The following is a 26,859-nucleotide window of genomic DNA, read 5'->3' on the forward strand; positions in this document are numbered from 1 at the left end:
ACAACCTTATAGTATAGTGTAGGTTATTTTAAGTGATTTGTTTTGGGGAATGAGTTTTGAGTATATTTTCGGACGATTTTCTCAAAAACGACTATAAGATTTTGTTCATATTTCATAACTATATATTTTATTAATTACATAAGTCATTGTGACATAAGTGGTTTCTCACTTAAAAGCATATAGGGGGCAGTTTATTCTTGGGAGTAAGTTTTCCAGATGGACCATTTCCTCAAAAGCGACTGAATCGATTTTGTTAATATTTCATAAATAAACGTTTCATTAATAACTTTACAATATTCCATAACTTATTTATCCTCAAAAATTCACAAGGGATATAAATTTTGTGGAGGAGATTTTTTCGTGCGATTTTTTTCAAAAGTAACTGGCGATTTTGATTATATTTCATAAATATATATTTTAACACTAGACTGTGGCGTAAACGGTTTCTAATTTAAAAATCTATATGGGATAGTTTATTCTTGGGAGTGAGTTTTGTTTTCGTACAATTTTCTCAAAATCGTCTCAGGCTATTTCGTTCATATTTCATAGTTAAGTGTATCATTAATAACTTAACAATAAAGCATAACTAACTTATCCTAAAAAAAATCCGCAAGGGGCAGTCTACTCTTAGCGGTGGGTTTTTTTAAAAAATTTTTTTAAAAACATTACTGCTACAATTTTGTTAATATAAATAAATGCTTCATTAATAACCTTACAATATGGCATGGCTCATTTGTTCATACTTCGTTATTAACCCAATGATGTTGCATGTTGGTGAATTCCTTAAATACACTTTATGTGATTTTGTTTGTCTCGTAAATAAATATTTCATTATTAACTCTAATATATAGTGTAAGTCGTGTCTCATGGAAGAAATCCAGAAAACTAGTTTACTTTTGGAGTGATTTTCGTTATGCAAAATTTTCCGAAAACATTATTTTGTTTGTGCTTCAAAAAAAAAAAAAAAAATCAGTAATAACTGCATAATAACTAAATTTAGTTTAGGAAATTGAAGCAAGAAAGTTAATGTGGTGGTTTTGTACTTTTTATTTAATTGGTAGTTATGTTCATACCTAATATTACATAGTTATCAGGTAATAAATGTAGTAGAATTGGAATAAGCTTTAGTCAGAATGATGATAATAGTTCCAAACGTTTTAAAATAAATTGTTTTGATCGTAATATTTGTAATAAATTCGTTGAATCTAGAAAATTCTTAAACATATGCTGCATTGGTTAAACAATAAGTAGTTGGTTATAAGTGCAAAAAATGTTATTTTCTTGCTACATTATTTATCAAAATTAAAATTTTCACTTCTTGACGTCTTGATTTTTGTTGTAATATCATGTTGTAAATGAGATATTGCAAATCTTATAAATAAATAAATAAATAGATAAATAATCACCCAACTGGAACACTCTCATTTTTATCTTTCGCTGTTTGTAACACTCAAACTCGTTTATGTTTAATATATAATTCAATCACCAAATCAACACATAATAATATATTAATTGAGGCTATTTACTAATAATCAAACACTTTCAACCTTAATTAAAGACCTGAACTGCAAAAGGTCCCTAATCCACCGTAGTATTTCTTTCAGGATTGATTAATTTTGAATTTAGCGCCCCTTTCAGTAGCGAGGCTATATGAAATATGCACCTACAATTCACGTGAGATTCGAACCACATGAGTTTCCGTTGGAAATCGAACACGGATCTCCCACGCCACTTTTTTTAGGAGAAAGAAGAATATGTTTGGTATGTTATTTTATTAGTTAAGATTATTTTGTATCTTTTAAAATATGAGTTGGACTTAGCATGTAATATTATGCAAGTGAATAGTCCTCGGAACATAGATGTTGATAAATTAAAAAAAATACGAAATATGTGAAATTTGGGATGTTTTGCAATTCAGGTCCTCAATTGAAAATAACCTTGTCATCTCTTAACCTCAAAGCTGTAACACACATTTAAAATTAAACACTGTGGTAACAGTTCGATTAAAATTACCTTAATAACCACCAAAACTTATCACGATAATTATTTCATTAAATTAAACTATTTTTGTTACTTTTAAACTTTGTATTTCCTTAATACTTATCATTCATTTTGCAGAAATTAAAAATACACTTCAATCACTTATGGCTTCCTCACTTATTATATCTTTAACATCTTAAATAATACAAGTGTAAACAAGTCTGGCCACAAGGTTTATTATCATAAGGAACCGGACTATTGTCACTGTTGCCGTATAACTAAATATATATAAACGTTATCGTTGCAAAATAGAATACATTGTTATCGAGGAAAATAAGTTAATGTTACTGTATTATTATTATTATTATTATTATTATTATTATTATTATTATTATTATTATTATTATTATTATTATATTACAATTCTCTCCGAGGTAGAGCTATAGCTTAAAATTATGATTTGTAATATTCGTATAATTTGAATTCAGAATGGAAGAAGTATAATCTATAATCTATATCTTCTTTGGTCGATTAAAGATTTTTTTTTTCCCACGAAGAGCATTTCAGCATTTGCCTTATTGTCTAATTTTATACCAAGCATTTTTTGGCTGTTTTTTGGGGTCAGCCTCGAGCTAACCTTTTGGAGAGAAAAAGGTCAGAAGGAAGATGAAGAAGTGTGCACGATTTAACTGCACAAAAGAATTCTTAGTAAAGTAGATTAGTTCGTCTTAAAAGTTTCATCTTCTTTTAATGCTAATTTTCGTAAACAAGAACGGGTAACGAAATAATATAAAGGAAATGTTAATAAGTTCTGATTTTGGAAGGAGTCTTTTTGATTGATTGCTATAGTTTAACGGGGACATAAGCACCGAGGCTATTTGTCCAAGTTACGTTAAGGACAGTGGTCGACATATGCTGCATATTAACAATTCACAAGCAAATATGTAAAAAGAAAAGTATAGTTTTCATATAGGTTCTATAAGTTAAAGAAGACAATTGAAATAAACTATGAAAATTTAAACGGAGGTCACTAAGAATAAATAATTAATATGAAATATGCATATAAATAGAAAATAACTGAAAGAAATAACAATATAGACACAACACAGCAAAAATATAGAAAGAAAAACCTCAAAACCTCAGAGCACGTTGACTACTCCAGTTTCACGAACAAAGCGAGAATACTTTCACTAAGGCCCCCAAAATCTCAATAATTTTTTTAGGCAGCCTAATATGAAGATCAGGAATGAAATTGGTATCACTGACATTTTGCATTTAAGATCGTAGTTTCGAAAACTAAATACGTAGAACACCATTTATTTCTAATGACAGATATATCTGATGTACAGTCTTACGATGTACCCTCTGATGTACCGTTTCATGTACAGTCTTACCCGAAAGCCCCTACTATCCACATCTATTAAGGCCATATTTTCACAACTTACTGAGGCACGGTAGTTCAGTAGCAGAGCACTAACTTCTGCTGCGAAAGCTCCCTAGTTCGATCCTGATCATGGACAATAGCACGTCTTTGCGTTTTCTCAAGATTCTACCATATTCTTAGTCCATCAATTCTTTTATAATCATTCTCTTTCATTAATCACCCGGTCTTTTCTTTGCCTACAAGTTACAACCGTCGGACGTAAAGCTAAAATTTTCTTTCATTTCATTCTCGCAAGTTAAGTAGAAAATCTTAAGGCTTTCGCTTGAAATTAAGATTTCAATTTGCAAGTAGATTAATTACATTTGGTTAAACTAATTCCATCTATGGTTGAGAATACATTATTTTAAGACAAGTTGGTGGTCATTGAATCAGACTAGAAAAAATATGTGTAGGAAGAGAGTAAAACACACATTAAATTACTTCCTCCATTAGAGAATGAATCAAATCATTTTATTTCTTATTGTATTTACAGCACAACACATGAAGAAATGTGAAATGACTTATATTATTCATTTATATACTTACAGATCTATTTCGCAAAAGCATGATTTTTCTGTATTCTGTTAAGATAAACTTTGGAGGTACTTTTTAGCAAAATTAAAAATGATTAGGACGTTATTCAAGACGAAACTGTATTCTAATAAGCACGATGATTGAAGAAAAATCAGGAGGGCAAATATATTTACGATTTATTTTACGTATCCTTTATTTGCGGCAAGTGACTTGCTAATAAGATGGCAGAACAATTATGATGATTGTGTGACTATCTTGTCTAAGATTTTCCAAGGGTTTCTTACTCAGTTCCACCAAGCAATTGCTAGAATTGTACCTTTATGATTAGATCCTGCCTTCCAATGTTTATTCCTTGTGGTTATAAATCATTTGATGGTTGTATTTGAAACGTCGTTGGCAAAAGAATAAAGAAAAGTATTTCTTATTTGATGCAAACAAGTGTATCAATTTTTTCTATGCACTTTGTTCTCTGTATAAACTCAAATGAGAATTTAAAACTTAAATAGAGCATGAGATTTAATAAAATCAAGCTTGGGAACTGAGTTTATTTACCGTGTAAAGAATTATATTTAGATTAAAAAAAATATATAATTGACACAACTACTATATCAGATTAAGCCTGAAACAGAAACGAAATAACACTTTGATAAATGATATAAATGAATGAAGAATATTCAAAGCGTGACAGAAATAAAAGCCAAACAAAAATAAACTACCTGGCGTACAGGAATGTCAGTGCACTAAGATTAGGGTTACCGACGAGTCGAGACGAGGCAATTTTTATGATGAATACGAGGCAGACAGAACTCTTCTAATAGAAACCAACAAGACACTACCGAGACAAGAGACTATTCTGGGGACACTTTTTTTTTTTTTTTTTTTTTTTGAGGCGAAACAGTCTCAACCCTTGTTTTGTGAGCAACGTTGAAAGAGCTGTGGCTATGGCTTCTTGTCGATTAATGTATGCTCAGCACATTCAGATTCTACTGTATTATCGTTACTTCCAGTTTTCTCGCCAGGATGTTTCTACCTCTTAATCGTAATAGCTTAACAATTGCCTCATGATGTTGTGTCGAAATTTGGTGCCCCAATCACCAACCAAATAGAATGAGTGCTAACCATTCAGCTAAAATATTCAAATATGTGCAAAGTGAAATTGAGAAATTAACATTTACGTAAAAAGAGAGAATGTTAATAGACACACAAAACAGTATAATGAAGTACTGTATAAAGCAATACAATTAAATACTTACTAATAATTTGGGAACCATAACGTCTTGCTCGGTACCCGTGCTAATATCTAATGATCACAATTTTTAGTAAATTTTGCCATCCATACATAGGCGCATGCGCTTTATGTTATTTTTTTTTTTACGGAAAGTAAAAGAATATATGATGAATCATATCTGGTTACGTTTTGATGCTCATCTTTCGTTTTCTTTTTCTTTAACTCAAGTGGGAAAATTTGTCCAAAGACTAGAAAAAAAATACGTTTTTCATGCATGAAGTATGTATAATGCAGTTTTTTAATGTTAACAATTAAAATATATTTACGCTTTATCACACGTTGTTATCAGTAGGTACATATGTTGTTTAAGTTCAATGCACGCAACAATAGCTACAATTACCTTGGCTTACTTCTCTTTGCAGCTTACACATACACTATTACATATAAAATGTAACATTTAGGTAGTGATTTTCGTCTGAATATTAGCTAAAAATTAAAATATTGCGTGATAATTCATGAATTTTCCTGTAACGTAACTTGTCCTTGGCAAATTTTCACTTCCTACATTTTCTTCTCCTTCAGCTAACCTTAGTTTTCACTGAATTATCATGTAACTTAGTTGTGCATAACGCGTAGCTTACCTTTTTAAACAAGAGTAAATAATTTTTACTAGTGGCTTAACTACAGTTTTATTGCAGCACGGAGAGATCGAGCTCAATAATTTTTTTCAGTACCGTAGGACAGTGGTTCCCTACCTTTTTGATTGACGATACACTTTACTGGTCTCCTATGACATCGCGACACACATTATTATTATTATTATTATTATTATCATTATTATTATTATTATTATTATTATTATTATTATTATTATTATTATTATTATTATTATTATTATTATTGTAATTATTACTGGGCTCACGTAAGCGTGGTAACCATAATTTTCATTATATTTGTTCATCATTACTATAATAATAATGATCATGATAATGGACATTCCAAGAATATTATTAATAAATTACATATACAAAAAGGTAGAAAGAGTAACACTCCTATTGGATGCTTGAGAGGCTTGCTATAATGATATTCTATTGATTAAAATATGATGTAATCAGTTTAACGTTTTAGTAGCGTAATCGAATTATTAATTTCCTTTATCGTCAGTATAAGTTTTTCTTTTACCAAATATCGTTCAACTGTTTTTTTTTCTTACTATTATTCTTTACTTAACCTGGGCAGGACAGGATAAGGCAAGGTTTTAATACCACTCATTAATTTATTCATTGCTACGTACTAAATGCAGTTATATTGGATCCGATTAAGTCGCTATTTAATTTACTCTACTCTTTAGTATTTAAGGGGGCACGTGGGGTTCAGTGGTAGAGTGCTTATCCCTGGTGCGTGGGGTTCCTTGTTCGATTCCCGGCCGTCAATTTGTGGTGGACAATATCGTATCTGTGGGTTTTCTCAAGATACTCCCGTTTCCTTCCATATTCTCATTCCACCAGTTCTTCCATCGTCATTCTCTTGCCTTAATCATCCGTCTCCCTTAGCCTAAAGGACATAATCGTAAAACTTTGAACAAAGATCTCATTTCATTTCTTTACTATTTAAATAATATTCTGTAAATCTACCAAAAATTGTATATTTAAAAATAAATAAAATAAGAAATACAGACTATAATGCTAAACTTCTTCCTCATTTTATTAAACTAAATGAAACCATGCTACCTTTATTACCAAAACATTTCATAAAATATGAACAAAATTATAATTGAAGTTTCCGGAAAACTTTGAAGAGTTGAGTTGATTTTGAGTTTAACGTCCCGTTCAGCAGCGAGGCTATATGAGACGTGGACCTACTGATTAACGTGGAATCCGAATCACGTGAGCTCCCGCCGGGAATCGAACCCAGGCTCTCCCACGCTAAAGGCGCGTACGCTAACCGCTTAGCCACGAAGGAGCTCCGGAAAACTTTGAAGAAAACTTATCATAAGACTAAACTACTTCTTGTTGTTTTTTTTGCTCGAAATCTCATATACCAAATTATATAGTGTTTATTTGTAAAATATGAACAAAGTCGCTTTAGTAATTTTTGAAAAAAAAATCAACTGTAAAAACTCATCCCAAGAATAAGTTACTTCTTGTGTATTTTTAAAGTAAAAATTGCCTAGGCTGTACAATTTCTGATAAAATCATCTGAGTAAATGTCATCCCCTAGAGTAAACCCTTTGTAGGCGTTTACTAAAGAAACTGCTTATGCCAGATTACGTTTATTGTTAATGAAATAATATATTTATGAAATATGAACAAAATCGTCTGAGAAGTTTTTTGGAAAATGGTCGAGAAAACTCAGTTTCAAGAATAAACTACCTCTTCGAAATTTTCAGAGGAATAGCTTACATCATATTATAGAGTAATTAATGGAATATTTATTTATAAAATATGAACACTTTTTAAATTCAACGTCCTACGTTTACGCTCCATGGCTAAGGAAGACGCTAATAATGGCAATAAACTAAACAGTAGAAAGAAGGAGTTAACGGAAGAATCTAGAGAAAAAATCACGCACAAAGTGTTTGTCAATACAAAGTTCATTTATCCGGAACTACGATCGAACCGGAGACCCCACGCACCAGAAGTGAGCCTTTACTACTGAACCACTTGCGGCACGAAATATGAACAAAATCGCTTGCAACATGTTCGAGAAAATTGTCCAGAAAAGATTCGCCTCGAAGAGTCAATTCTTCTACTGCTTTGAATGAAGAGAAACCACTTACACTATATTGTAGTTTCATTAATAAAATATATATTTATGAAAATTGAACAAAATCACCTCAGATGGTTCTGAAAAACTCGCTCCCCCCCAAAAAAGAAACATCCTCATAAATAAACTAATCCTTGTGTATATTTTCAGGAAAATTACTTACGCCATACTATGTCTTTTAATGTAATATTTATTGATGAAATATTAATTAAATTGCCTACTATTCCTATTCTCTGGCAACTGAAAAACGAATACAGTATTTACTCCAACGCTGTTTTATACCTCTAGGTCCTCGATGTCTACCCAGAAACCCAAAGAACGTTCCAAATTCAGTCGGAGTTCACTGGTTTGGACACTTGTTGTGTATTCTCCCTGACTTCGGGGGGCGCGGTGGCTCAGTGGTAGAGCGTTCACCTCTGGTGCTTGGGGTCCCAGTCCCCGCCAAGTGAACTTTGTGGTGGACAAACACCGTGCTCGTGGGTTTTCTCGGGGTTCTCCCGTTTCCTCCCACTTTCTTCATTCCACCATTTCACTCATCTCTCATCATCACCGTCTCCTTTAGCCTAACCGGCATAACCGTGGGACGTAAAACTTAAAGATTTCATTTCATTTCTCCCTGACTTCGGTTTTTCTAATCTATATTTGTTACGGATCATTCCGCTTGCTACAATTACCGACATTCAATTCCATTCGCTACATATTGTATATGATGTCGTTGAGGAAGACTAAACCAGTCCATCAGATTAGTTAGCACCATCAGATTACCACTTGTTCCGTGCAATGGGGCACTTGCTTCGTGGTAGAATATTCGTCAATGAGGATGAGGTGTATTGTGGGGTGCTGTTTTTCAACTCAAAGCCCAAAGAATGGTATACACAGGGAATTCGCAATTTGGCGGAAATGTTGGTATCCAATATAGAGTTTGTATTTTGCACAGTAAAGTCTCTTCTACACCGTACCCTTGCGTTTTCATTTTCCACATGGTGTGTGGCAGGAAACTTATGGGATTCCCTGGTATATACACATGAAATACGAGAGAAAAGTCCAAAACCAGCGTAGACATATTACGATTACGTTATTATACATAATTTAGGGGAAAGTGAGGTAGAATTGGATTTCTAAGATTTGATGAGCTCTAAAAGGTAAAGTTGTGTTAGTATATATCGGACAAGTATAGAATAATGCTTACTATTATGACCTTACAAGTTGCAGTGCTCTATATCTTCATAATACAAGTAGTTAAATCATCCGATTTTACCCCCATCGGTGGGATAAATCGGGGTACATTAGTAACCCTTGTGTAAAAATGAAAAACAACATTTAAAAAAAAATAACGTACATTTGTATTGTAGATTACACAAACAAACTTCGATGTTTAGTGGTAAAATTCACAAAAGAAATTGTTATAGTGGCTTGTTTTATACTAAATTGAGTTCATGATTGTCGATCCGACTTCCGTTTTAATTTCTAAGCATCTTCAAATCTGAAAAGAAAGACAACATAGACTGAAAATGTATAAAATAACAGTACGACAAATAAACTATAAGCTTAAACTTTTCAGGTTACAATTTGGCTGGGTTCAACATATTTCTTTCTGAGTTTTAGTAGCGCTTTTGATTTTGTTTTGTGACATTTTCATTCATAACACTCAGTCACTTTATTATTGCTATTGTATTAATTATCAAAAAAATATTCTTGTACAATCAATTACTACAATTCTTAAAAACTATTAGTGCTTTATAAATTTTATTGTGACAAATCGTTTAGTTTGCAACATTTTCAAACCTATAAACCCAACACAAATAATGGTTTGTAGGGTTATGTCAAGTGAAGACTACAGGAGTAAAATGAGGCAAGTCAGTTTTTTTTTTTTTTATAACTTACACAATTCCCCTGTTTTCCACTGACTTAGCGTCTTTTTATACTGTAGCCGAAATCTTCAACATTAAATTTCCTAGTGACTAACCTTCTTCTTGCTGTGGGATTTAGTCCATGCAAAATACACCTTTCAGACTACATAATTCTGCTGTTAATTCATTGGCCATGATTCACGGTTAACTCATTGGCCATTGGCTGTTTCGACCATTTCTTGACTTACCTCCTTTTTCCCCTATGGTTTTCAATTATTAAAATACTTGTAACTGTTAATTGTTATTTTTAGATTGAACAGTTAGGCCTATTTAAACAATAAAGCAATTCCTTTATTTTCACTTTTAGAAACAAGTGTGGTACAACCAGGTAATGTCCGGTCCCGTCCCACCATAGGTACCTGGTTTAATCTGAAACTAGTGTTACCATACCTAGGAAAGCGGGTTAAATACGATTACTTAGTGTCAAATCAATCCTTATTAAATGCTGTATGAAAGTTGAATAATACCTATTTATTTCTGCAGCAGACGTTGAAGAAAACTAGAGCTAACGTGTAAAACTCACAGTGCAAATGCATGAAAACAGAAAAAGCATCACTGACACGGCAATTAACCGCAATCAGTCGCTGTCGTTTTCTTCTTTTCCAGTAGAAGAACACTGAAAAAAAAATCGTATCTGGCGTACGTAAAATCGTATGTTACATTCGTAAATCCTGTAGTTTTTGGACTTAACGTACAGTAAACGTATAACTAAAAACGCATGTTTTATAATACTTTCTGTATAAGTGTTCCATTTATATGTACTTTCCGTGTGAAACAATAAATGAGGTCAGGATCTCACGTACAAATGGACGTGTATATGTATGTACATTATCTTATATATGTATGTATGTATGTATGTAATCCTTATATATGTATGTATCCTTATATATGTATGTATCCTTATATATGTATGTAATATAAGGAAGGCTGTTAGATATCATACATCCTGCAACGGCATGATGTAACATCTACTATCCATTTCATAAAGATAGGCCCCTGACTTCGTGGTGCTGCCGTGACGTTCAGTCAAAACTTATATTGCATTGTCGTACCTCGTTGGAATTCCTGAAATGTTGTCTTTTCAATACTTAAGACATAAAAATTTTCTTTGTACTATGTAGTGAGAAAAAAATAAAAATTAATGAAAAAGTGCGTATTTTTTCGTACTTTTTTGGTAGATCAATGTTTATAGTACTATATCTCAGAAAAGAGATCACGTGAAATAATTTCCTGTGTACAATATGTAGATGCATCCATTAACTGTAAGTTGTGAGAATTTCAATTTTCATCACTTGATACTTTTTGTGTAATTAAAACAAATGTACGACGCTCTGATCTCCTTTACCATGGTAGTTAGAGAAACGTACAAAACACTGCTCGAAAATTTGGAAGTCTAGTGTTCCAAATATTTGGAACTATTAACAAAAAACGGTTTAGTTGTAGAGTATTTATTTTTTAAAAAAATTCTTTTACTTCAACATGTTCTCTGCATTAAGCGGTGAGCCATGTTGCAGCCCAATCTTTAAATTCCCCGCGCTTATATGAAGAAACAGCATACAGTAAGTGGAAGTGCGGCAACGCTGTCGTGCAGTGTTGTCGCGTTCAGGAAACTTGTAGCGCGAAGCTTACTTCATAAGAATGTAATAGGAAAAAGTATTTATTATAACCTTTCACAACATCATAAAAATAATAATAATGCATTACACATCTCAATTTAATCGAAATAAAACGTTGAAGTAAAACATCCAAAAACTCATCTCTTAATCTATTTACTTCATTCACTTTCATAATGGGTTTGTTGACTCATCGCTGCTCCTGTTATCTTCCTGTACACTTATTAACAATGGCTCCATTTTTACCTCAAGATCTATCCGTATACACACTTTCCAGCTTACGAACATGTTAAAGGTTAAAAAGAAATGTATCCTTGGCAATCACGTGTTCACCCAAGTTCTGCGATCAATTCCCCTGCCGAATGTATACAATAACACAGAATGGGTCCTTTGTTTTCTTTCAACGAAAGAAAACTATGCAATGTGTAGGTGATGAGGGCTGTATTTGCGTCTAATCACGTTGCACTGATTACGCCTTCAACACTTCCCTTCGGTTCGTAGGCGTCAAAAACTTAGGCGTAGGCGTAGGCGACATGCACTCACACCATATGGGTTCATTGCAATGAGACGGATGAATGGGCATTTATATTTTCCTTAGTATATGTCGTGGTTTTTGATTAAAAATATATATATATATATATATATATATATATATATATATATATATATATATGGATATTCCTTTACGAGCGGCGGTATTACAAAAAGAAGAGGCAAAATTTTTAGCGATAATGAAATTGCAGAACTGATGAATGACTCCGACTCAGACGGTTATGAGTTAGTAATGAATAGTAATGACATTGATTATTCTGTGTTCAGTGGCGTATTCGGGAGTGAACAAGATAGTAACTCTGTTTCAAGTGAACCTGCGGCTGCGCCGGGAAAGAGAGAAAAAAACGTGTCGTTCCTATTCAAAGACAGATTCTGATGTAGCTTGGAGCGATAAAATTCAAGTAAATGCAAAACCCCTGTTTAGTGGTATCCCGGGAATTGGTCAAAATGCTGGGTTATCTACAGAGTATTCCGCATATAAAGTGTTTCAGCTGTTTTTACCGATGAAGTTTTATAGTAAAAAAAAAGTTGAATTGATTTTGAGTTGAACGTCCTGCTCAGCAGTGAGGCTATATGAGACGTCGACCTACTGATTAACGTGAAATCCAAACTACATGAGCTCTCAAGGAATAGTAGTAAAAGTTATGAATCAATACGCAAAACAGCAGATTGAGAAAAAGAAAAAATACTAAAACAAAAATCTTTGTTTTCTAAATGAAAGCGTGTTACTTTAATTAAAAACCAGGAACTTTTTACACTAATTATTCACATAAGCCTTGCACGGAAGCCAGCTTTACGCGATTTTTACAAATCAACTACGCAAGAGCTATTAGTATGTCTGTCAAGTGGTGGAACAGATCTTCTGTGAAGTGTAAACTCAATATTACATATCAACTAAGGTTGTATCATATAATAAAGTTTATGCTTGTATTTGTTTCTGTGCAAGTGTATTTTGTACTGCGTGCAGTAAGTGAAAAACTGACAAAAAGCAACAAATTTTCGAAGACCATCACATGCAAATCACAACAAAATAAGAGTTCGCTTTTCTAATTTTGAACATTTGGCACATTTTCTGTATATCCTGTTAATTTCTAAGAAATTGGTTTAAAATCTGTGGAGACATAAAATTTTAAAAATATATCTAAAAAGTGCCGGACAGTGTGCGTGACAAGTTTAAATACCCGTCCGTCTGAGAGTGTATACGCGCCAGGAAAATGTGGCAACGTAGCACTCCGTATAAACTGCGATAGCGAAGGGCGCAAAGCTGAGAAAATCATAATGTCATATTTGTGATTGTTTATCTTTTAAAACAAGTCAAAACAGTTTGGTTGAAAAAGCTACTTTAAGATCTTTCTAAAAGTTTTTTAAGATTGTTAATACACCGCAGCAATTCAGAGATAATGATGTCTCACTTTTTACTGAATAACAAGAAAACTACTACGTGTTCAGTAATGAAATTTTCAGAACTTACAGGATGAAAATGGGACTTAGAAAATCATATTATTAGTTATATAAAGTACAGTCAACGAATTTTAAAAAACCCCAGATTATTTAGAACCTAGAAGTAAATCATAATAAATGAAAATAAAGTAATTAGTCATATGGTTCTTATAATTTGGAAGATAAAGTAGAGAAATGGAAATAAATTCCTTCCCGAGAACTTATAAGCCAGGGAAAAACCGGGAATATTCCCATTTTTTATTTCCTTCCCACCGGGAATATTTCCGCTGCCCATCACTAAGTAAGCAAGAGGAATCCGTATATTTGTACAATATACCACTGTCTGGAGAACGGATTTTTCTGTGTACTCAGTTCACCCACCTAGGTAGTGAGAGGAACGTTTATTCACCTTGAAAGGTGGTACCCGATTTGGACCCGAGCACCCGGTTGTACCCCACCTTCCCCTATATGACTTAAATACTTTACTATACCCAGACTTCTTCATTAGTTTACAGGGACGTATCTACATATGGTGCACAGGAAATTATTTTATGTTATCTCCTTTCCGAGATATAGTCCTATAAACATTGATTTACCAAAAAAGTACGAAAAAATACGCACTTTTTCATTAATTTCTATTTTTTTCTCACTACACAGTGCAAAGAAAATTTGTATGTCTTAAGTATTGAAAAGACAACATTCCAACAATTCCAACGAGGTACGACAATGTAATATAAGTTATGACTGGACGTCACGGCAGCACCGCCAAGTCAGGGGCCTATCTTTATGAAATGGATAGTAGAGGCAGTACCTATGTAGCATACGGATAACGTATGCTCCGTACTGACTTCTGTAGTAAGCATAGTGATGGGTAAATTCCCGGGAAGATATTTTTCGGGAATATTCCCGGGAAAATTCCCCAAAATGGGAATTTTCTGGGAATTTATGTATATTTGCAAGATACTGACTTATCTTTATAATTTTGCATGTAAGATTGCCACACACGACCTTTCTTCCTACCTATTTCTCGAAATTTCATGCGTTAGTTCACATATAAGAGAAGTCCGAGTACCTCTTCAGAAATTCGAGTCAGAGAGAATAGACAGACCGACGTCTATTACTAACGGTGGTTCGGGGTGTATTAATAGTAATTCATCTCTATTTCTACATAATTTCTACATTACTTTACAAACTGTTTCCTTTTCATTATTTGTAAATTAGTACTTTGCTACTTTTTTAGTGGAAATGAAAATGGGACTTAGAAAATCATATTATTAGTTATATAAAGTACAGTCAACGAATTTTAAAAAACCCCAGATTATTTAGAACCTAGAAGTAAATCATAATAAATGAAAATAAAGTAATTAGTCATATGGTTCTTATAATTTGGAAGATAAAGTAGAGAAATGGAAATAAATTCCTTCCCGAGAACTTATAAGCCAGGGAAAAACCGGGAATATTCCCATTTTTTATTTCCTTCCCACCGGGAATATTTCCGCTGCCCATCACTAAGTAAGCAAGAGGAATCCGTATATTTGTACAATATACCACTGTCTGGAGAACGGATTTTTCTGTGTACTCAGTTCACCCACCTAGGTAGTGAGAGGAACGTTTATTCACCTTGAAAGGTGGTACCCGATTTGGACCCGAGCACCCGGTTGTACCCCACCTTCCCCTATATGACTTAAATACTTTACTATACCCAGACTTCTTCATTAGTTTACAGGGACGTCATTTGGAAAGGGCAGGGGAGCAGCTGCTCGCTGAGTTTGAGAAACACATGCATTTTAATAAGTGGTATATTAATATACTAATAATAACGTGAAACTGTTATGGCGGTGGATACTCTTGCCCTTTTCTGGCAAAATCTGAAATGGCGCTACTGAAGTAAGTAGACTACTTACAATCTTATAAATTTTGAAAGCGAAATTTTTAATATAATATAAGAAAGATTACAAAATGTTATGAAAGAACATTACTCACTGCACAAACCCTTTTGGTAGACATAAAAAAAAACGGATCATTAGCCATGAAGAATTCGCTGAACTTATGAAATTAAATAATGAGGAAAGGATATTTTTCTTTGAAATTATTATTATTATTATTATTATTATTATTATTATTATTATTATTATTATTATTATTATTATTATTATTATTATTATTATTATTATTATTATTTTAAAAGCCAAAATCAGAATTAGTTGATACACGAATGTTCAAAATACGGGTTTTACTGCAGTTGGCAGGAACATGTATTTTTACAATAGTTTAATTTTCATGCAAAATGATTTCTTCTTAATTTTAACTGTAGTTTGCAAATTCTTTCCGCCACCAAACTTTGTTTATATGATTTTTGTGGTGTGCCCGTCAAATATTCATTTCAGGATATTTTCATTTTTTCTCATTACATGATTACTACTTTGTACTTTTATTATAATTAAAGGATGTAACCCAGATGTTAATGAAAGAAAATACAAATAATCACAGTACGTATAAACATTTAGCGTAAGATAAATGATTACTGAAAGTAAGAGATTTATTGTAGAAGTTTAACAGACTTTATGAAAGTTTTCTGCAAGATTTGAAGATATTAAGGTATTCTACTTGTATCTTAAACTATACACAGTTACTTCATAACATATATGATCCTTCTTTTCATTGAAGTCTAGATATGAGAATGCGATTTCAAAAATCCGACACCAACAAATAACCTCAATAGATTTTGCAATTGTACGTAACGGTATTCATACAGGATTATTTGATGTTAAGGAATCCATACACTATCAGTTGTAACTGATAAGTCCAACTGAGCTAGAAACTGACTTAATCGATCGTACGATGAACTGAACTGATAGTGTGTCAGTTAATCGAGTTCAATCCTTTAGTTCCTTCAGCTCAGTTGCTTCAGTTTCATTAGATGTTCTGTAGAGTGCACTTCTATGCCAACCATAGGTTGTCTCTTTTTGAAATTACAGTATCGTGTGTCGCCTGAGGTCTCAACTCTTTTAATTTGTAAGTAACACATCATACGCCTCCTCACTTTTATACCAATTCCCATAATGCACATGCTGCATGTCCCAAAGTTCGGGATGAGCACGTTAGGCTTCAATAAAAACCAACAATGTCTCACTTTTTCTAGTTGCCATGATGACAGGACCTGAACTGAGACAACTATGTGTTTCCATCAGTTAATAGCACAGTTATCGTAGAAAAAGACGATTCGTTTGTTCTGTCCAAAATAACCGATCTTCAATTCAAATAACCGCATGAAGAACTGGAACTGAACGAATTCCTCCAGTTCGCACAGTTTTTCCTTCAGTTTTGACATCACTATCACGTTTTCATTCAGTTAAACTGGTAGAATATGGACCTTTTTAGGTAAGAATTATGATTTCAACTTTTTAGAACTGTGACCATACCCAAAGATGGGTTTTTAAAAAAACGAATTTTTGAATATCCAACTCTAATCGTGTGGAAAAGTTGCGTATTCGCATGCTAATAAAGAGGAAAATAATGAAAAATTCGTATGTTTTATCTTCAGTTCACTGAAAGAGCTTAAAGTTATAAAAATATTATTAAAAATATCAATATTTTCAAGTTTTAAGGATTAGGTTTTCCGACCTCTAATAGCATGAAATTATTTTAGTTTAATTGTTTAATAATGATAAAAATATTTTTAAAATAACAGTAGTACGTTTAGAGTTAACGCATATGGTCTAAATAGTGTTGTAAAAAAACGGTTTTTTTTCTGTGAAGTTTTTTTTCAATAAAAAACATCGTTCTTTTTCATGTTTTTTTTCAAAAGTCTGTTTTTTTTTCTGACAACTACTATTTATTGATTTATGTTGCAGATTATTGAAATAATCAACAGAACTTGAGTCGAAGCCCTCGTAACTTACAAATCGTTTGCTTCTTTGAACCTATACGAGCAAAATTGTGTGATTATTCCTTTCGGTCCCAGGTCATTTTTGGCGTTTTCCTACATTTCCAGTTAGTGACTTATTGCTCAAAAACTATTCATTCGATTGATATGGTTAAGGCCTTGTTTTTAAGAAAATGGATGTGGCTATTTTTTGGTGTAAGTTGCATTGCAGTGTTACCTACGGGTGGGAAATTATTGAGGGAAATGTAGGAGTGAAGATTTACAAAAAATTCCCCAACCGAAATTCAAAAATTTTTTGTATCTAGCACCACTGCTGCTATATGAGTTCAAGTCACCTAAACAAATCTTTGGTGTGTTGACAAGGTGCAGTGAAATTCTGAAGTCGCTGGCTTCTATCCAAAGGGGGAAAGAAAAAATTCTGTCATACACATGAAATTTTGACACTTTTTACGCCTCAGAGGCAAAAATCAAATATGCCGGGGTACAGCTTCTCTAATTATCCTATTGAAACTTTTTATGGTGCGTTCTGTAGGGCAAAGAGGAAGCTTTCAGGTAGTGGTACGTTTGTTTCAATGTAGCCAGTAAGAGGCTAATAATAGAGGGGAAAAGGAAAATTTTCCGAATTTTTCACCTAATAGCGGGAATTAATTGTTTTGGCTGGAAACGCTGCCATCAGACAGACAAAAGCTATTTGAAAATAAACCGTAGTACTCGAAGAATATATCCTACAAGTATCATGGCGATATATAACAAAGTAAGCATGAAATTAAAAAAAAAAAATCTCATTCTACCTCAGAAATTCACCATTTTCTTACCATTTCCAGAACATGGTTTATTATAAACCTCAACTGTACTTCCTCTAATTATCCTAGTGAAACTTTTTATGGTTCGCTGTGTAGGCTAAGGATGAGGCTGTTAGACACTGGTACGTTTGTTCGAATGTAGCCAACAAGAAGGAAATAATAGAAATAAAAAATGGAATTTCTTCCAAAATTTGCCCCTAAAATCTGGAATTAAATTTTTTTGTAGCTAGCAACACTACTATCAGACACACACAAACTATCTTAAAATAAGCTTTGGTATCCCTCTAATATATCCTACAAGTTTTGTGACGATATCTAATAAAGTAAGCATGTCAATAAAAAATATCTCATTCTACCTTAAAAAAAATCAGTTATCTTTCCAATTAGAGAACAAGGTCCACTGTAAACCTCAACTGTACTTCCCCTATTCATATTATTGAAACTTTCTATAGTGCGTTGTGTAGAGCAAAGACGAGACTTTCAGATACTGGTACGTTTGTTCCGATATAGCCAACAAGAGGGAAATAATAGAGACAAAACATATAATTTTTCCAAAATTTCCCCATAAAATCTGGAATTAAAATATTCTGTAGCTGGCAACACTGCAACCAGACAGACGCAAACTATCTTAAATTAAACATTGGTACACCACTAATATATCCTACAAGTATTATGGGAATATTTAAGGAACAAAGCTTCTAATTACCAAAAATATATTACGGTAAACAGAAAAGTAAGGAAAAACTAGAAAAATCAAGGGCTAGAACCTAAATACGAATTTTACGTGCGTCCCCTAATTACCCCATTGTAACGATCTGTACTTTCGTTTGTTAAGTAAGGACAAATGTTCGATTGGCGTAAGTTGACTTGCACTCGGACGTATAGCTACGGATTTATAAACAAAAATTTCTAATTTTTTGCCCAAATATAGGAGAATTTTAAATTCCCTAATTGGCAACACTACGCGCAGGCCCGTCCAATTGATGTCAACAGTTAGGTATCCATCCGAGGTATCTACCTGGCAAGTCTTAAGAATGTCTTTCTGCAACGAAGGAAGCTACAAGGAAAAAAAAAGTAAAGGAAATTCGAAATTAGAAAATTCTCGAATTTTTTACTGGGGTGAAATTCGACACCAGAAGAAAAAGAAATGAATATGATAAACTATTGTCCAACCATATTTTGCAAGAATAATATCCCGATATCTTAATTAGTGTCCACACTGGAGCGGATTAAACAAGTGACACACCTGTGTGTGCCACTTTGGCCACCTGGCTCACCGAGTACACATTTGATTACATTTTTTTGACTACTAACTCGTGTTGTTGTTGTAGTCATAGTCTCGACTAATAATAATATCGTTGTAAACAATAACTTTATAAGGAAAATTTTCTCTCCTTTTTACATCTTAGTTCCAACACTGTTGGTGAGAAATGTAGGGTGTTTCAAAATAAATTTTGGGGTTCGTAGTACTTATTACATTTTAGGTACAATTATAAGCAATGCATGAAGTAAAAGAGCACCTCAAACAGTCTTTGCTACAAGTGTTCAATGTGAGATTCATTCATCACACGGCACACATCTAGTCGATAGGCGAGAAAGGCCCATAAACTTTCCGCCATATGGCACAAAACACATTCAATTTAGTGGAGTTTCGTTTCAATTGTACCATCTTCTGAGGATTTGCTGACGGCCAGATGCAAACATTATGATTGTTCACATTAGGTCTTAGGTGAAAAGTCGATTTATCACTGTAGACGACACGATCCAGAAAATCTTCATTGTTATGCAGGAATATTTCACTTGCGAAATTGGCACGTAAACCGTAGTCTGTAGGTTTTAGACCTGTAGCAACTGCAAACAATAAAGACGTAGTTGCAAGCGTCTCCTTAATATTCTTCAGACAGACGGTTGCACTGTACAGGTTTAGTCTTTATTAAAACACAAAAAGCTTTCTGCTCTCTAGTCTCCATCTTTGCTACTTGCTCTTTCTAACGACAGACAGAAGAAACAAATCATGTGCATGCGTGCGTACAAAACTGTTTGAGTTGCTCTTTCATTTATATAAAATTTATAATTGTAAGTTAATTGTAATAGATACTACAAAGTTTCAAAAACCTAATATTAAATTTGAAACACCCTGCATTACTTCAAATTGAGCCATCCTATATTCAGGTCCTAGTCAATTTGTCGCCTCGTGCAATGGCATAATTTGCCGCCTCCCCGTTTGCCGCACTCAGAAAGGCTTAAATACTTACTAAAAATGCAATTCCGTTGTGTCTGTTTTTTTTTCTTTAAATGTTAATCTATTATGATAGTGAAAGATAAAACAAACACACCTGCAGAGGAAAGATGGTAATCCTTTTTACAGACTTCACTATCGAGCTTCAATCTCAATGTATCAGTTTGCAATTCCAGTGCAACTAGCTCTTTTATCTTTATTTCTTGATTTTTCTTCTACATCTTCTAACATTTTTTAAAAAACTTATTTCTATCTTCAATGATAAGGAACTTGCTTCTGACAAAAACAAGACTACTTTCATATCAAAACTGTGATAACTTACAAAATGGAACAGATAGTCACTACTATTCGAGAATTGAATTCTTGCATTTGAGAACAATCAAGGAATTTGTGCTCGGATTTATTCGATCATTTGCTTTAGCATTGTCCATGTGGCCTTAAACTAATGCAACCTAAGCATAATTTATGAATGTAGTATTCAAATAGAAGGTCAGCTTAGTAAGTGTAATTACCATCATCATGAAGTCTGTTTCCAACAAGAAATATTTAATTTAAATAATATACTTATGACAGATTTTGCCGGACCATCCAACCTTGCCGTTCCACGCAAATGCACGTGTTGCATATATACAGTGGCGTATTTAGGAGGGCTTCCGGGCTTAAGCCCCCCCCCCCGAAATCGTACTTACTATAGTAAAGTATATGAACTATCTTGCAGAATTTTCACATTTTCAGGCAAAGCCCCCCCCGAAAGTTAGCAAAGCCCCTCCCGAAATAAAATCGTAAATACGCCACTGCATATATGGTAGAGCCGACTCTGTATATCATATATATCTAGTCGACAAATTATTTATATATGACATTTAGAAAAATACTATTAGGCAAATTAGTATTAGTTTTTACCTTTAGACAAGTTATTGGAATTTTATACTGTTCGTGACATTATTTTCGTACTTATTAAAGGTCTGCTTTCACGAAAAAACAAAATTTCATTTCTACTTTTATTTCTTAGTTGATATTGATGAAAACTGCTGAAACCTGAATTGTTAATAGGTATGGTATTCATGTAAATTGTAAAATATTTGTAGCGTATCAGTATCTAGCGTTTAATTTATGTTGCATTTTACGGTGATTACACCTACATAGAAATATTTCATACTTAAATAGACGTAAGATGCATTACAAATGACTATTTGAAAAAAAACGAAATTTAGAAAAAAAACGAGAGGCAATGTTTTTTTTTCTAAAAAAAACGTACATTTCTGAAAAAATACGAACCGTTTTTTTTCTATTTACAACACTAGGTCTAAAGTTAATGAATTTCGGTGAAAAAGGGATTTTTTAAAACAGTTTTACAAACAGACGAATTTTGTAATAAAATATATATAAGGCCACTTTTAACTCATTTTTTCTAGAGGGTTATTTTTAAGTGTTCAAATTTGAGATGAAAATAGCTTCTGGCTCTTCGCCCATTTCGCAAAATTGATTCAGTTCTTATCCCAGATAGGTGGCTGCGATTTGAGCTTCATGCACGCCTACTCAACCATTCAAAATATATTAAATTATGTTATTTCACCATTATCAATCAGTCAAGGGTGTCATCTTAAAACCTATGTAGATTTCCGATCTAATTTAGGCCTCAATGTTGTTCTATTGTTCTAATATTGACCTCTCTGTTATCTTGTGTAACGTATATCCTGTTTATATATATATATATATATATATATATATATATATATATATTATTTTGGAAAGATATTAACACGTAACACGCACACCTACCTCCGCAAAGACAACTTAAACGTGTACGCTGGAAGGAAGGATAATTTAATTCCGCCACTAAAAAAAAATAAATAAAATAAAAATAAAATAAAATAAATATTATGGTTATGTTGGTGTAGTTCAATTAACTGAACAAAAGTGGAAACTAATAAATCCAATATCTACCAGTAAAAATACTCTCTATAGCACGCCAGGTAATCTATGGTTTACATTAGTCAAATAATAGTTAAATCGGATATTATCAACTTTATATATCTGAACTTGAACAATATAATTAATTTCAAAATTATGATGATACAAACAAAAACGCAAAATTAATTTCATCTAGACCAAAATTACACTTAGAACTCAACTATAAAAGTCATTATTATTATTCAATATCGCCCAGCGATAACAGAACAGAAACAACCACAACTTTAAATGGCGTACTAGCTTACAATGAGAAATTCAAATAAATAAATTACTTACAGTAAGTATTCCACTTATAAACCATAACATTCACAGTAATAAACTCGTATATTCACATTCATCACATACACTACCAACACAATTTAATTTGTAAGCCGATTAGGTTGAAAAAGATTCAATTTTGGCACCAAAGATAATTATTTTCCTTCCTATTTGATAGCAGCCTGTGATCTGACGATCCCCAGGTAGCGCTGCACTTGAACAAAATTTTCATTCCAAAAAGTACCACCAGAAGTCATAGAGAGCCATAAATTTTCTTCAAATGATTTAAATCTCAATTAGGATATTACTATTACAATTTGGTGGAAAACTTATTTTCATTTAATAAAAGAAAAATCGAGGCTAATTATGATTTATAATTATTATTTTCAATAATTCAAACCATAGCTATTTAATGGCATATTACACTTGTCCGTAAACGTTTCCAGCGGACACACCTCTGCACTGTTTGAGTATGACTTTTATAAATTCAGACTCGGTTTTGTTTTGCACAAACTGTGAATTATTTTCTGTTGCCGAACTTTCCATCATTAGTGAGAATGACAGGTTAGATTTTGTCCTTTCAATCAACTCAATGTAGTCCTTGGCATCAATATGTATTACGGGAGGCATAAAGTTTCTAACAGATTTCTTCTTCGTCTGTTTGTTCCTAGCTACCTAATTTAAAGTTAAACGTGAAGTAAACACAGTGCATACTTATATCAGGGGTGCTCAAAGGCACGGGTTAGGGCAGGTTCCATCCATGAGATTAATTATTTCAGGAAACATAACACTGTCCTACAAATTTTCACTTTCCTCTCTTTCCTGAATGAAAGTAGGTGTTTTTTTTTTTTTTTAATAGTTTTTGACCTTCTGAATACAAATATGTAGTCAGATATGCTGTATCAATCTGGTTGTCGAGAAATTGTAAATAAAGATTAAAAGGCCTTTTTAATGTATAAATATTAATAAATATCGTGACTGATGTAAAAACGAGATGTTGAAACAATATATACGTGGCACATCTGGATATCAGAAATATAAACGAAAATGTATATCTTTGTATTTCGTGACATTTCCATTCATATTAGACTGACAATAAATAGGAGCAAGGAGTTTTCCGCAAGTTGATGAGGTACGTATATTAAGCCTGTATTAGAGTTTGTATAATATTGTATATTTAAACTTGTAAACTATTTTACTTGGCGACAAAATGCGAAATTTGTAAAAACAAATGCGACAGTTTGTGTCAAACTGCGAAAAACTCCTATGCCTCTAACAATGAAAACTACAAGGTTTCCACGTGTATGTGAGGCAAAGCTGAAATCACTAGGGATGGCCACAAAGTTCCGGTGGAACCGGTTCTCGCAGATCCGGTTTTCAGAACCGGTTCCGGACATGGATCCGAAAATTCGGTTCCAGAACGGGATCTTAGGAACCGGTTCCAGACCTGGATCCGAAAACCCGGTTCCAGAACCGGATCTTAAGAACCGGTTCCAGATCTGGATCTGAAAACCCGGTTCCAGAATCGGATCTTAGGAACATGTTCCAGATCTGGATCTGAAAACCCGGTTCCAGAACCGGATCTTAGGAACCGGTTCCAGACCTGGATCCGAAAGCCCCCAAAGACCCGTAAAGGAGGCACAAAGTTCACCTTCAAAAATAATGCATAGAGGACCATGCGCTTGTGCCTTCCCCTCCCAGACCCGCTTGTGCCCCCAGAAAAAAATTTTGGTCCACCAGTGGGTGTTTAGCCAAATGAGTTGGCCAGTTTGCCTGTTTAGTCAATGAGTTTGCCAGTTACCCAGTTTATTTAGCCAAATGAGACAAGCTGCCGCCGCCTGGGTGCCTGCCTGTCGCTTCCACCATTTCATCTAGTATACTGTTCACAGCTTGCCAGCAGCTCGCGTTTAGCGTAGGGATGGTAACAAAGTTTCGGTCCCAGCGGAACCGGTTCCGCGAGGAACCGGTTCTGTTTTCAGAACCGGTTCCAGACCTGGATCCGAAAAACCGGTTCCGGATCTTCTAGAACCGGATCCGTTCAGACCCGAAAACCGGTTCCACCAGGAACCGGTTCTGGCCATCCCTAGAAATCACTGCATTTATACATTAATACTCAAACAAAAAGAAACACTTATGAAGCTTGCTTCTGTAATGTGGGGAGCGTGTCACGTATCAAGTTTCAGCAGGAATCTGCGAGCATTGACACACCAGATTTTCCTTTGTACCGCTGCTCCAGGGTCTGAATGGATTGGTGAAACCTCTCACCGTGCTCATTAGACACAGCTCCTAGGTTTTCGGGAAAGAAAGACAGATGACTGTGTAGAAAATACACTTTTAGTGACATGTTGCATCCCATAGTGTGCAGGTTTGACAACTCCTCCACTAGTTGCACATAGTTCGCACTTTTGTTGTTTTCCAGGAAGTTTTCTGAGACACTCTTAAAAGAATTCTAGGTTTCCGTTCCATCTGTCAGTTTTGATTCGAATATGTCATCTTTCATCAATTGACGTATCTGGGATCCAATGAATACACCATCTTTTAGCTTAGCATCTGATATTTTTGGGAATTCTTCCTGGAGATACTTAAATCCTTGTCCTTCCTTTTAAAACCCTTTCACGAACACCTTCATAAGGCCTAATTTAATGTGCAGGAGAGCAGAAAAATTTTCTTGGGATCAACAAGGGGTTTCTCTTTCACATTCTTAATTTCGGGAGTGAGGGATGTGCGAGTAGGCCATTCTCTTTGTTTGTAGTGCAGATTCCTTGCTTTACTGTCCCATTCACACAGAAAACAAAAATACTTTTTATATCCCAACTGTAACTCTAACACCAAACCAATCACCTTCAAGCCGCCACATATGTTCCACTGATGCTCAGCATATCTCACTTTGTCGAAAAGGATTTTCACACTTTGATACGCCTCCTTCAAATTAACGGAATATTCAATTGGAATGGAAGGGTACGCATTACCGTTGTGGAGGAGAATATACTTCATACCTGTTTTTGACGAGTCCAAGAATAAACGCCACTCATGGACAGTAGACAGCAGTGATGATTGCATACTTTATTTGTAATGTTTGCACCAGTCCTTCCACGTCAGTACAATATATGCAATCATCACTACTTCTGTAATATTTGAGGAAGTAATGTGGTCTATCACAGTAAAATGTCACTTTCGTTTCCTTTTGAAGAAGGTTCCAACCTTGAAGTCTTGAAGAAAATAGTTCAGCTTGTTGTTTGGATAGGTTCAAGTCTCTAATAAGGTCGTTCAGTTCCTCTTGCATTACTAAATGTGGTTCTCTGGTACGTGCACTGTCTGTAGAGTCTTTAATCTCAGTATCCATAACATCTTCACTTTCATCAACATCACTGCTGTCTACTGTCCATACGTCTAGCAGCACTGGCACAGGAGAACCTTCACCATGTGGGATGGGTCTTCTAGCTGATTGTAGATCTGGGTATTGTACTGATGGTTACCCTTGGAGATTATTCCCTTTACATTTGACAGAAAAAAGTAACAGTCGTGTACATGATCACGTGATTCAAACCGTAACATTGGTGTAGCAAATGGCATACGCTTGTGAGAACCACGTAACCAGCCCCTTAGATTTACTGCACAGGATTTACAACAGAATTTCGATGCCCAGGGTTTGTCTACGTAGACTTTCGATGAAAAATACTATTCAAACGCATTTTCCACAACATGCATTGTCTTCGTGAGCTTCGGTTTTGGAGTTATCCGTCCACACTCATAACAGAAGTTGTCAGGATCATTTTTACACTTTCTAGGCATTTTCAAAATTGTACCACTATAAAATACAAAACACAACAACGTCTTCAAATGTTACCCACTTCACAACAAAAGATCCACAAGTTATGAGTCACAAGAACACACGTTTTTTAATGTTGTTTATCTTCTATTAGCACAGTACGTCAAGAGAAAATGCAGCTCACCACACCAACAAGCAAGGAAGTAAACATACAATATTGATGCTCAGTTGTTTCATCGCCGTCCGGTGTTACCAGATGTAGGTGGGAAAAGTTAGTTCTGACGCTAAAGTTTCCCTTTTTCCCGCAACATTTTTTTCAACTTTCGTCTGCGGCGGGGGATGGAAGTAATGTATTTTCCATTAATGATCGTTTGTATTTTATATGTTGCAATGTATGAATAACGCATGCTGTGTGCAGTATATATATAATTATTATTATTATTATTATGAAAAGGATATTTTTAATAACAAAGCCAAATTAGTC

The 26,859-nt window shown here is 33.9% G+C and overlaps 1 protein-coding gene across 1 annotated transcript in view; it reads left to right on the plus strand.

The window, feature by feature from the left end:
* The window catches only part of LOC145693704 (uncharacterized), a 126,102-nt gene that overhangs the window by 62,901 nt on the left and 36,342 nt on the right, over positions 1-26,859 (plus strand). The gene's annotated exons all lie outside the window — the stretch shown is intronic.

Source organism: Thermobia domestica, chromosome 1 (genome assembly GCF_964235325.1).
Source record: "Thermobia domestica chromosome 1, izTheDome1.hap1.1, whole genome shotgun sequence".
NCBI lineage: Eukaryota > Metazoa > Arthropoda > Insecta > Zygentoma > Lepismatidae > Thermobia > Thermobia domestica.